General features: G+C 44.4%; 1 long non-coding RNA gene across 1 annotated transcript in view; it reads left to right on the forward strand.

Moving 5' to 3' along the window:
* Nucleotides 1-7,752, forward strand: part of LOC116562225 — a 19,556-nt gene extending 11,804 nt beyond the window's left edge. The window contains exons 3-4 of the long non-coding RNA XR_004273837.1: nt 4,351-4,358; nt 7,644-7,752. This is a non-coding gene — a long non-coding RNA (uncharacterized LOC116562225). The remainder of the gene's footprint in view (nt 1-4,350; nt 4,359-7,643) is intronic.
* The last annotated feature ends 1,218 nt before the right edge of the window (nt 7,753-8,970 follow it).

Genomic DNA, 8,970 nt, shown 5'->3' on the forward strand with positions numbered 1-8,970 from the left:
CTTGATTAGCATATAATCAGGAAATAACCATAAGTATCCTTAATCAAGTAGCCCATGCTGCTGCTCTGCCTGTGGAGTAGTCATTCCTTATTCCTTACTTTGCTAATAACCTTGCTTTCACTTTACGGATTCACCCCTAATTCCTTCTTGCACCAGAGCCAGGAACCCTCTCTCGGGGCTTGGATTGGGACGCTTTTCAGGCAACACATCTGCTGCTGCCTAGGACTGTGCATGGAGAGCCACTGTTTTAGGTCAAGGTCGTCACAGTCTCTGGATGGAAAATATCAGTATTTTCCAACCGTTTGGGATTTCTTCCCTTCTCTTTTCCTTCGTTTCCTCCTTCCTTCCCACTTCAGGAAAATTTCACTTAGAATCTCAAGGTGGAACTTTAGATTTTATAAAAACACTCAGGTGTTTCCTGGAATAGCATGGATGAATGACGAGTGGTTTCAGGCAGCACAAGGAAGAAGGAGGGAATCTCCCTGGGGAGAGGGGATTACCTGGGGGGGAGAGGACGGCACAGTGCCTGGGTGTGGCTAGAAATCCCTGGGGAAGGTGTCCTGAGCTCCCCTGATGAGGCTAGGCCCACGCTAAGACAGCTACACATACAACCACAGTGGGAAAATGCCTGTCCTTATATTTAATTTAATTTAGTTTAATTTAGTTAATTCATTAATTCCTTTTTTTTAAGACAGAATCTCATTCTGTTGCCCAAACTGGAGTGCAGTGACACAATCTCGGCTCGCTGCAACCTCCACCTCCCAGGTTCAAGCCATTGTCCTGCCTGAGCCTCCCGAGTAGCTGGAATTACAAGCGTGCACCACCGCACTGGCTGAATTTTGCATTTTTAGTAGAGACAGGTTTTGCCATGCTGGCCAGGCTGGTCTTGAACTCCTGACCTCAAGTGATCCACCTGCCTCAGCCTCCAAAAGTGCTGGGATGATAGCCACCTGCCTGCTCCCTTCTATTTTATTTTTAATGTTCTAATCATAAAAACATTTAGGACTATAAAAATAAGCCGATAAAAAATATTCCCACTCTCTCTTAATGAAAGTTGTATTCACATTTTAAATAGTCTCTTCCCCAAAGGGAAAAAACAAGTTCTGGTTTTGCCAGGCCCATTTCCCTGCTTTTCATTCTTGACTTAATACCTGCAGGGAGCAGGACGGGCAGATTTGGCCTAGAAGGAATGTTTCTCCTCCGTGCCCATCAAGACGCATGCGCACAGAGGACTTCCCGGAGCTCATTGTTTCAGCTGCGTGGCCGCATCCAAGGCTCTGGGGATGTTTTGGAATACGTCAGCTTCTACACATTAGTGATATATGATGATTTCTTTCTCATTCTCATAAATATTTGCTTTTGAACCTAATTTTGCATTTGTTATTTGGGATTCTTTTCCTAAAGAGGGGCTTCCAACTATGTAAAGTTTTGGCCTCATAAACCTGGTTCTGATGTGTATTCAGAGGCAATATATATATCATTTGGAAACCTGAGCTGTTTTTCCTTTTCACAGTCTCCCAGGGAAGAAGAGTGAGAGCTGAAGTTAAGCGGGAGAACAGAAACCCAGGCCACCAGCCTCCACCGCACCTGATGAGGATGCAGACATGCTCCCAGCTCTGCTCTCTGAACCTTTAACTGCCATTTGCATCCCACGGGGAGCTCAGAGGAAGCCTCCAGCTCTTTGCCTCCCCCGCTTTCATTCGTCTTTCAGGAAGTCCTGACAGGCAGAGAGTCCTGATCAGGGATCCTGGAGGGAGCCCTCCACGGACCCAACTAACTGTGAACTCCCCTGGCTGGCTTCCTAGCCCATCTGCCTCCTCAATACTCAGTCACAGCCAAGAATATGAGAAAGAGCTGCCATCTTGAAATTAACAGAGAATTTTCCCCTTTTGTTTCTTATCTGAATTGCCTAGAATGCTTTACAAATTAAAGTTAATATCGTGGTATACAGCAGAAAAACTTACAGGATCTAAAAAGCTATGAACTGGCTGAGGGTCTTCGTCTCAAGCAACAAGAAAGAATGTGAAGAGAAAAAACACCTTAGGACCTCTTTGATTCAATATGATATCTAACCATCCAATAGTATTTCCTATCATAATATTAAAAAATAGTAAGTCATGAAAAGAATTTCTTCCTACACAATGAATAACTTTTTAAAAAGTAATTGAAATCTATTTTTTGTATTTATCATATGGATTCAATGCTATTTTGAGGTCATTCGCACTCTCCATGTTATATTGGTTTTAGGATGGTATGGTTCTTGCAAAAAGCACTTAGTCCTCTGTTTGAATCCAGATGCATACGGCCTTTTACACTGCACATTGCTTATAGTAATGCCAACAGCAGGAAATCCTAAAAGAGTCGAAGAGACTGAAGCTCAGAGACAATAACTAACTTGCCTAATGCCCCATAGCTGGTTAAGTGGCAGAACTGGGATGTCCATCTATCTAATTTCCATGTCTCTACTCTGGAACTTAGCAATGTAACACTTTGGAGTGAGGCAGAGTGAAATTCCAGTCTGGACCCCACCACTTAGAAGCAATAGAATCAAAGGCAACTGACTTAACCTTGCTGGGCCACCATTTCCTCCTTTGTAAATGAAGATCCATTGAGCTATTCTTTCATTGAACAAGGATCTATTCACTATCTGCACATGGCGTCTCTAAAGATCTAGCGTAATAAAGGAGCTCAAATGTTTAACAGAGGGCTGAGCTCACAGTATGTCCTCAATAAGTATCTATTCCATTTTGCCCATATTTATGGTTTACATTGGAGAGACGGAAGAAGGAATGGGTCTCTGTTAGTATGTATAATTCAGCATGGAGTGGTAACTTATAAATTAGTTCATTCATCCCACAAAATTTTTGTTGAGTGCGTACTATGTACTGGGCATTCTTCTACATGCTCAGAATAAATCAGTGGAGAAAACAAAAAATGCTGTCATGGAGCTTACATTATGGCAATTAAGACGGATTATAAGCAAGGGCACAATAAAAACTAATCACATGGTACCCAAAGGCATACTAAAGAGCTACAAAGGAAAGAAAACATAAACTGGAGACAGAGGGTGAGGGTTGTGTAGCATTAGAGCAGCGAGGGTGGGCTACACTGAAAAGGTGTTAGGAAAAGATGTAAAGGAAGTGAAGAGGTGAGCCAAACCAACACACGAGAGATAAGCACTCTAGGCAGAGGGTAGATCCAGTGCAAAGGCTCTAGCATTCCTGCTGCATTACGAGAAAAGCAGAGGCTGGAGGGGAATGAGGGAAGAGCAAGGAGACTAGGAGCTGACACCAGGGAGGTCATGGAACCCAGATCAAGCAAGTCCTCGCTGGCCATTGTAAGGACTGAGGCTTTGCTTTGAGTGTGATGGAGAGCCACTGGATAGCAGGGTTTTGAGCCAAAAACTGATGTGCTTGCTCTGATATAATAAAAATGGATTACTTTGGTGAGGCATGGAGCTGGGGAGGAAGCAGGAAGACTTGTAAGGAGGCTGTCGTAGTGCAGACAGAGATGATGGTGGTTCAGACCAGAGGGAAGTGAGTAAGAAGCAGTCGGGCTCTGAACACGATGTCCTGGCAGAGCCAATGCGATGGCCTAATGTGCGACTCAAGGATTTTGGCCTGAGCAGCTGGAAATACGGAGTTGTCATCAACTGAGAGGGACAAGGCTGTGGATGGTGCCGGCTTGGTGGAAGAGGAAACCTGGCGTTTGGTTCTGGACATGGGAAGTCTAAAATATCTATCAGACAACCAAAAGGGGATACTGAATGGGTAGGTGTTTGAATTTGGAATTTGAGAGAAAAATGTGGGTGGGCTGCACATACAAACTTGGGGGTTATCAACGTAGAGTTGATACTTAAAACCTTGAGACTAAATGAGATTATCAGTGGAGTGAGTATAGACAGAGGAAAGAAAAATCGAATGGATCCATGGGACACTTACATATTAAGAGATTAGGGAGAAAAGGAGAAAGTCAGTGAAAATAAAAAAAAAGGAGTGACCTGTGAGGTAGGAAGAAACTCAGAGTGTGGGACCCTGGACACCAGGTAACGAAATGTCCCAAGGGGAAGGAAGCCACCTACAATGCCACCTGCTGCTGGTGGATCAATTGAGATGAGAAGCAAGAAGGGACCAGTAGATTTTAGCAACATGAAGGTCACGGTGACCGGTGTCGGTGGAATGGTGACAGTGAAAGCCTGAATGCAGTGGATTTAAAAGAGGCCGGGAGAAGAGGAGCTGGAGGCGATGGATACAGACGCTTTTATCAAGAGCTGCTGCTGCAAGAGAATGTAATGACACGAAGTGAAAGGCAATGGGTAACGTGTGGTCAAGAGAAAGTTCCACCTTTTAGGACGGCCTGTTGTGTGTGCTGGTGAGAATGATCCCGCAGAACGTGGAAAATGGGTGACGTAGGAAATAGGGGAGAATTGCTGGAGTGGTGTTCTCAAGTAAGCAACAGTAGAATTCGATGGTGCAAATTAGATGGGCTTTAGACAGGTGCGGACAGCAGAGCCGTGGGAAAGCAGAGCGTGTGGGTGGGCATTGCTGGAAGGAGAGGTGTGATGAGAGCCCAGGGAAGGTCATTTCTTGTTCCGCTTTCTCAGGGAAGTAGAAATTGAGGTCACAGTTGGGAATGAGGATGGGAGAGATGTAACCTAAATCCCTAAGATACGTGCTCTGCCTGATGTGTTCCCGTCGGTTCATTTTTCACTTTCTGTTACCATGAAGCCATTTCTTTCTAAATGTCTCTAGGGAGTTGGAAAAGTGAAGTAGTGACCTGTGAGGTAGGAGGAAACTCAGAGTGTGGGACCCTGAACACCAGGTAAAGAAATGTCCCAAGGGGAAGAGAGCCACCTACAATGCCACCTGCTGCTGGTGGATCAATTGGGATGAGGAGCAAGAAGGGACCAGTAGATTTTAGCAACATGAAGGTCACAGTGACTGGTGTCAGTTGAATGGTGACAGTGAAAGCCTGAAGGTTGTGTATTTAAGAGAGGACAGGAGAATCACGCATATTTGTCCTTTTGTGTCTTGCTTATCTCATGTAGTGTGATAATCCTCAAGTAGAAGGACCTGACTTTTAATTATTGATCCTTCTCGTGAGTAGATGGGGTTTCAGTGTCATAGCTCACTTTACGGTGCATTACTTACATAAGACATTTAGTTCAAGGGAGGTGTTCATGAAGACATTGTTGGAGGGCGACTTAGGTGATTGGGGAATTATTCTCTTCACCCTGGGAATAAATATAATACAGGCTGGCTTTGGTTCATTGGAACATATCTCAAAGGAGTTTATTGGAGAAAATCAAGTTGCAAAGTGAAAGTAAAAAAATGTACTCACATTTTGGAGAGTGCTCATGTATGTAAAATAAGATAGGCTGGGCACGGGGGCTCATTCCTCTAATCCCAGCAACTTTGGGAGGCTGAGGCAGGTGGATCACTTGAGGTTAGGAGCTCGAGACCATCTTGGCCAACATAGCAAAACCCCGTCTCTACTAAAAATACAAAAATTAGCCGGCTATGGTATTCCCTGCTACTAGGGAGCCTGTATTCCCAGTTACTGGGGAGGCTGAGACATGAGAATCGCTTGAACCCAGGGGTCAGAGGTTGCAATGAGCCTAGGTTACACCAGTGCACTCCAACTTGGGTGACAGAGCAAGACTCTGTCACAAAAAAGAAAAAAATTCCCCAGCAAGATGGCTGAACAGTGAGGAAAGAGACCCTCAATCCTCTTTAACTTCTAAGAGCCCTTCCCCCTAGACTTCTACATTGCATTTCAATAAGAGAAGTAAAGGCTGGCAGATGCGGGCTCCACCCTTAATCACATTCCTGTAGATCGCAGGCATGGTACAGACGAATCTTTCCGGAAGGCATTGGTTTTAATTTAACAGGATCAAGCCCCCACCTAAGTCACATAACGCAAGCCTACTTCATAGATCAAGACCCTTTCACATGTAATTTCTAGAGTTGTAAGCCTTTAAAAGGACAAGGATTTCCTTTGTTGGGGATCTCACTTGTTAGGCATCTATGCTGCTGCAGCTCCTGGTCAAATAAATCACCACTTCCTTCCCAGTGTGTGAGAAGTTTGTTTGTGGCCTTTCCTGCTTCAAATAGGAACAGCTCCAGTCTGCAGCTCCCAGCAAGACCAACACAGAAGGCAGGTGATTTCTGCATTTCCAGCTGAGGTAACCAGTTCATCTAATTGGGACTGATCAGACAGTGGGTGCAGCACACGGAAGGCGAGATGAAGCAGGGTGGGGCATTGCCTAGCCCAGGGTCGGGACCTCCCTCCCCTAGCCAAGGGAAGCCTGATGGACTGTGCAGTGAGGAACAGTGCACTCCAGCCCAGACACTATGCTTTTCCCATGGTCTTCGCAACCCACAGACCAGGAGATTCCCTCAGGTGCCAACACCACCAGGGCCCTGAGTTTCAAGCACAAAGCTGGGCGACTGTTTGGCAGACACCAAGTTAATAGCTGCAGGAGGTTTTTTTTTTTCATACCCCAGTGGCACCTGGAATGCCAGTAAGACAGAACTGTTTGCTTCCCTGGAAATGGGGCTAAAGCCAGGGAGCCAAGTGGTCTAGCTCAGCGGAACCCAGCCCCACGGAGCCCAGCAAGCTAAGATCCACTGACTTGAAATTCTCACTGCCAGCACAACAGTCTGAAGTTGACCTGGAATACTCAAGCCACAAAGCCACATGGGAAGTTTAGACTGGGAGGAGCCCACCACAGCACCCTAAAGCCATGGTAGCCACACTGCCTCTCTAGATTCCTCCTCTCTGGGAAGGTCATCTCTGAAAGAAAGGCAGCAGCTCCAGTCAGAGGCCTATAGATAAAACTCTCATTTCCCTGGGACAGAACACCGGAGGGGCCAGCACAGTTCTGGAGCTCTGCTAAGCAACAGACTGCAACCTCAAGTGGGTTCCTGATCCCTAAGCCTCCTATTGGGGAGACACCTCCCAGCAGGGGTCAACAGACACCTCATACAGGAGAGCTCTGGCTGGCATCTGGCAGGTGCCCTTCTAGGATGAAGCTTCCAGAGGAAGGAGCAGGCAGCAATCTTTGCTGTTCTGAAGCCTCCACTGTTGATACCCAGGCAAACAGGGTCTGGAGTGGACCCCCAGCAAACTCCAGCAGACCTACAGAAGAGGGGTCTGACTGTTAGAAGAAAAACTAACAAACAGAAAGGAATAGCATTAACATCAAAAAAAGGATGACCAAGCAAAAACTCATTCAAAGGTCACCAACAGCAAAGACCAAAGGTAGATAAATCCATGAAGATGAGGAAAAACCAGCGCAAAAAAGGCTGAAAATGCCAAAAACCAGAATGCCTCTTAACATCCAAAGGATACAACTTGTCACCAGCAAGGGAACAAAACTGGAAGGAGAATGAGTTTGATGAATTGACAGAAGCAGGCTTCAGAAGGTGGGTAATAACTAACTCCTCGGAGTTAAAGGAGCATGCTCTAACCCAATGCAAGGAAGCGAAGAACTTTGATTAAAGGTTAGAGGAATTGCTAACTAGAATAACCAGTTTAGAGAAGAACATAAATGACCTGATGGAGCTGAAAAACACAGCACGAGAACTTTGTGAAGCACACACAAGTATCAATAGCCAAATCAATGAAACAGAAGAAAGGAGATCAGAGACTGAAAATCAGCTTAATGAAATAGAGTGTGAAGACAAGATTAGAGAAAAAAGAATAAAAAAGAATGAACAAAGCCTCCAAAAAATATGGGACTATGTAAAAAGACCAAACCTACGTTTGATTGGTGTACCTGAAAGTGATGGGGAGAATGGAACCAAGTTGGAAAACATACTTCTGGTTATTATGCAGAACTTCCCCAATGTAGCAAGACAGGTCAAGATTCAAATTCAGGAAATACAGGGAACACCACAAAGATACTCCTTGAGAAGAGCAACCCCAAGACACATAATCATCAGATTCACCAAGGTTGAAATGAAGGAAAAAATGTTAAGGACAGCCAGACAGAAAGGTCGGGTTACCCACAAAGGGAAGCCCATCAAACAAACAGTGGATTTCTCTGCAGAAACCCTGCAAGCCAGAAGAGAATGGCTTATAGTGTTTAAATATTCAACATTCTTAAAGAAAAGAATTTTCAACACAGAATTTCATATCCAGCCAAACTAAGCTTTATAAGTAAAGGAGAAATAAAATCCTTTACAAACAAGCAAATAGTGAGGGATTTTGTCACCACCAGCCTTCCTTACAAGAGCTCCTGAAAGAAGCATTAAATATGGAAAGGAAAAACCAGTACCAGCCAGTGCAAAAACAAATGAAAATGTCCATCGACACTATAAGAAAACTGCCTCAACTAATGAGCAAAATAACCAGCTAGCATCATAACAGGATCAAATTCACACATAACAATATTAATCTTAAATGTAGATGGGCCAAATTCCCCAATTAAAAGGCACAGACTGGCAAATTGGACAAAGAGTAAAGACCCATCCATGTGCTACATTCAGGATACCTATCTCATGTGCAAAGGCACACATAGGCTCAAAATAAAGGAATGGAGGAATATTTACCAAGCAAATGGAAACCAAAAATAGCAGGGGTCACAATCCTAGTCTCTGATAAAACAGACTTTAAACCAACAAACCAACAAACAAACCAACAAAAGAGATGAAGAAAGGCATTACATCTTGGTAAAGGGATCAATGCAACAAGAAAAGCTAACTATCCTAAATATATATGCACCCTATACAGGAGTGCCCAGATTCATAAAGCAAGTTCTTAGGGACCTACAAAGAGATTTAGATTCCCACACAATAATAGTGGGAGACTTTAACACTCCACTGTCAATATTATGCAGATTGATGAGACAGAAAATTAACAAGGATATTTAGGAGTTAAACTCAGCTCTGGACCAAGCAGACCTAATAGACATCCACAGAACACTCCACCCCAAATCAACAGAATATACATTCTTCTCAGCGCCAC

Source organism: Sapajus apella, unplaced genomic scaffold (assembly GCF_009761245.1).
Source record: "Sapajus apella isolate SASKATOON/1434 unplaced genomic scaffold, GSC_monkey_1.0 scaffold32, whole genome shotgun sequence".
NCBI classification, from domain to species: domain Eukaryota; kingdom Metazoa; phylum Chordata; class Mammalia; order Primates; family Cebidae; genus Sapajus; species Sapajus apella.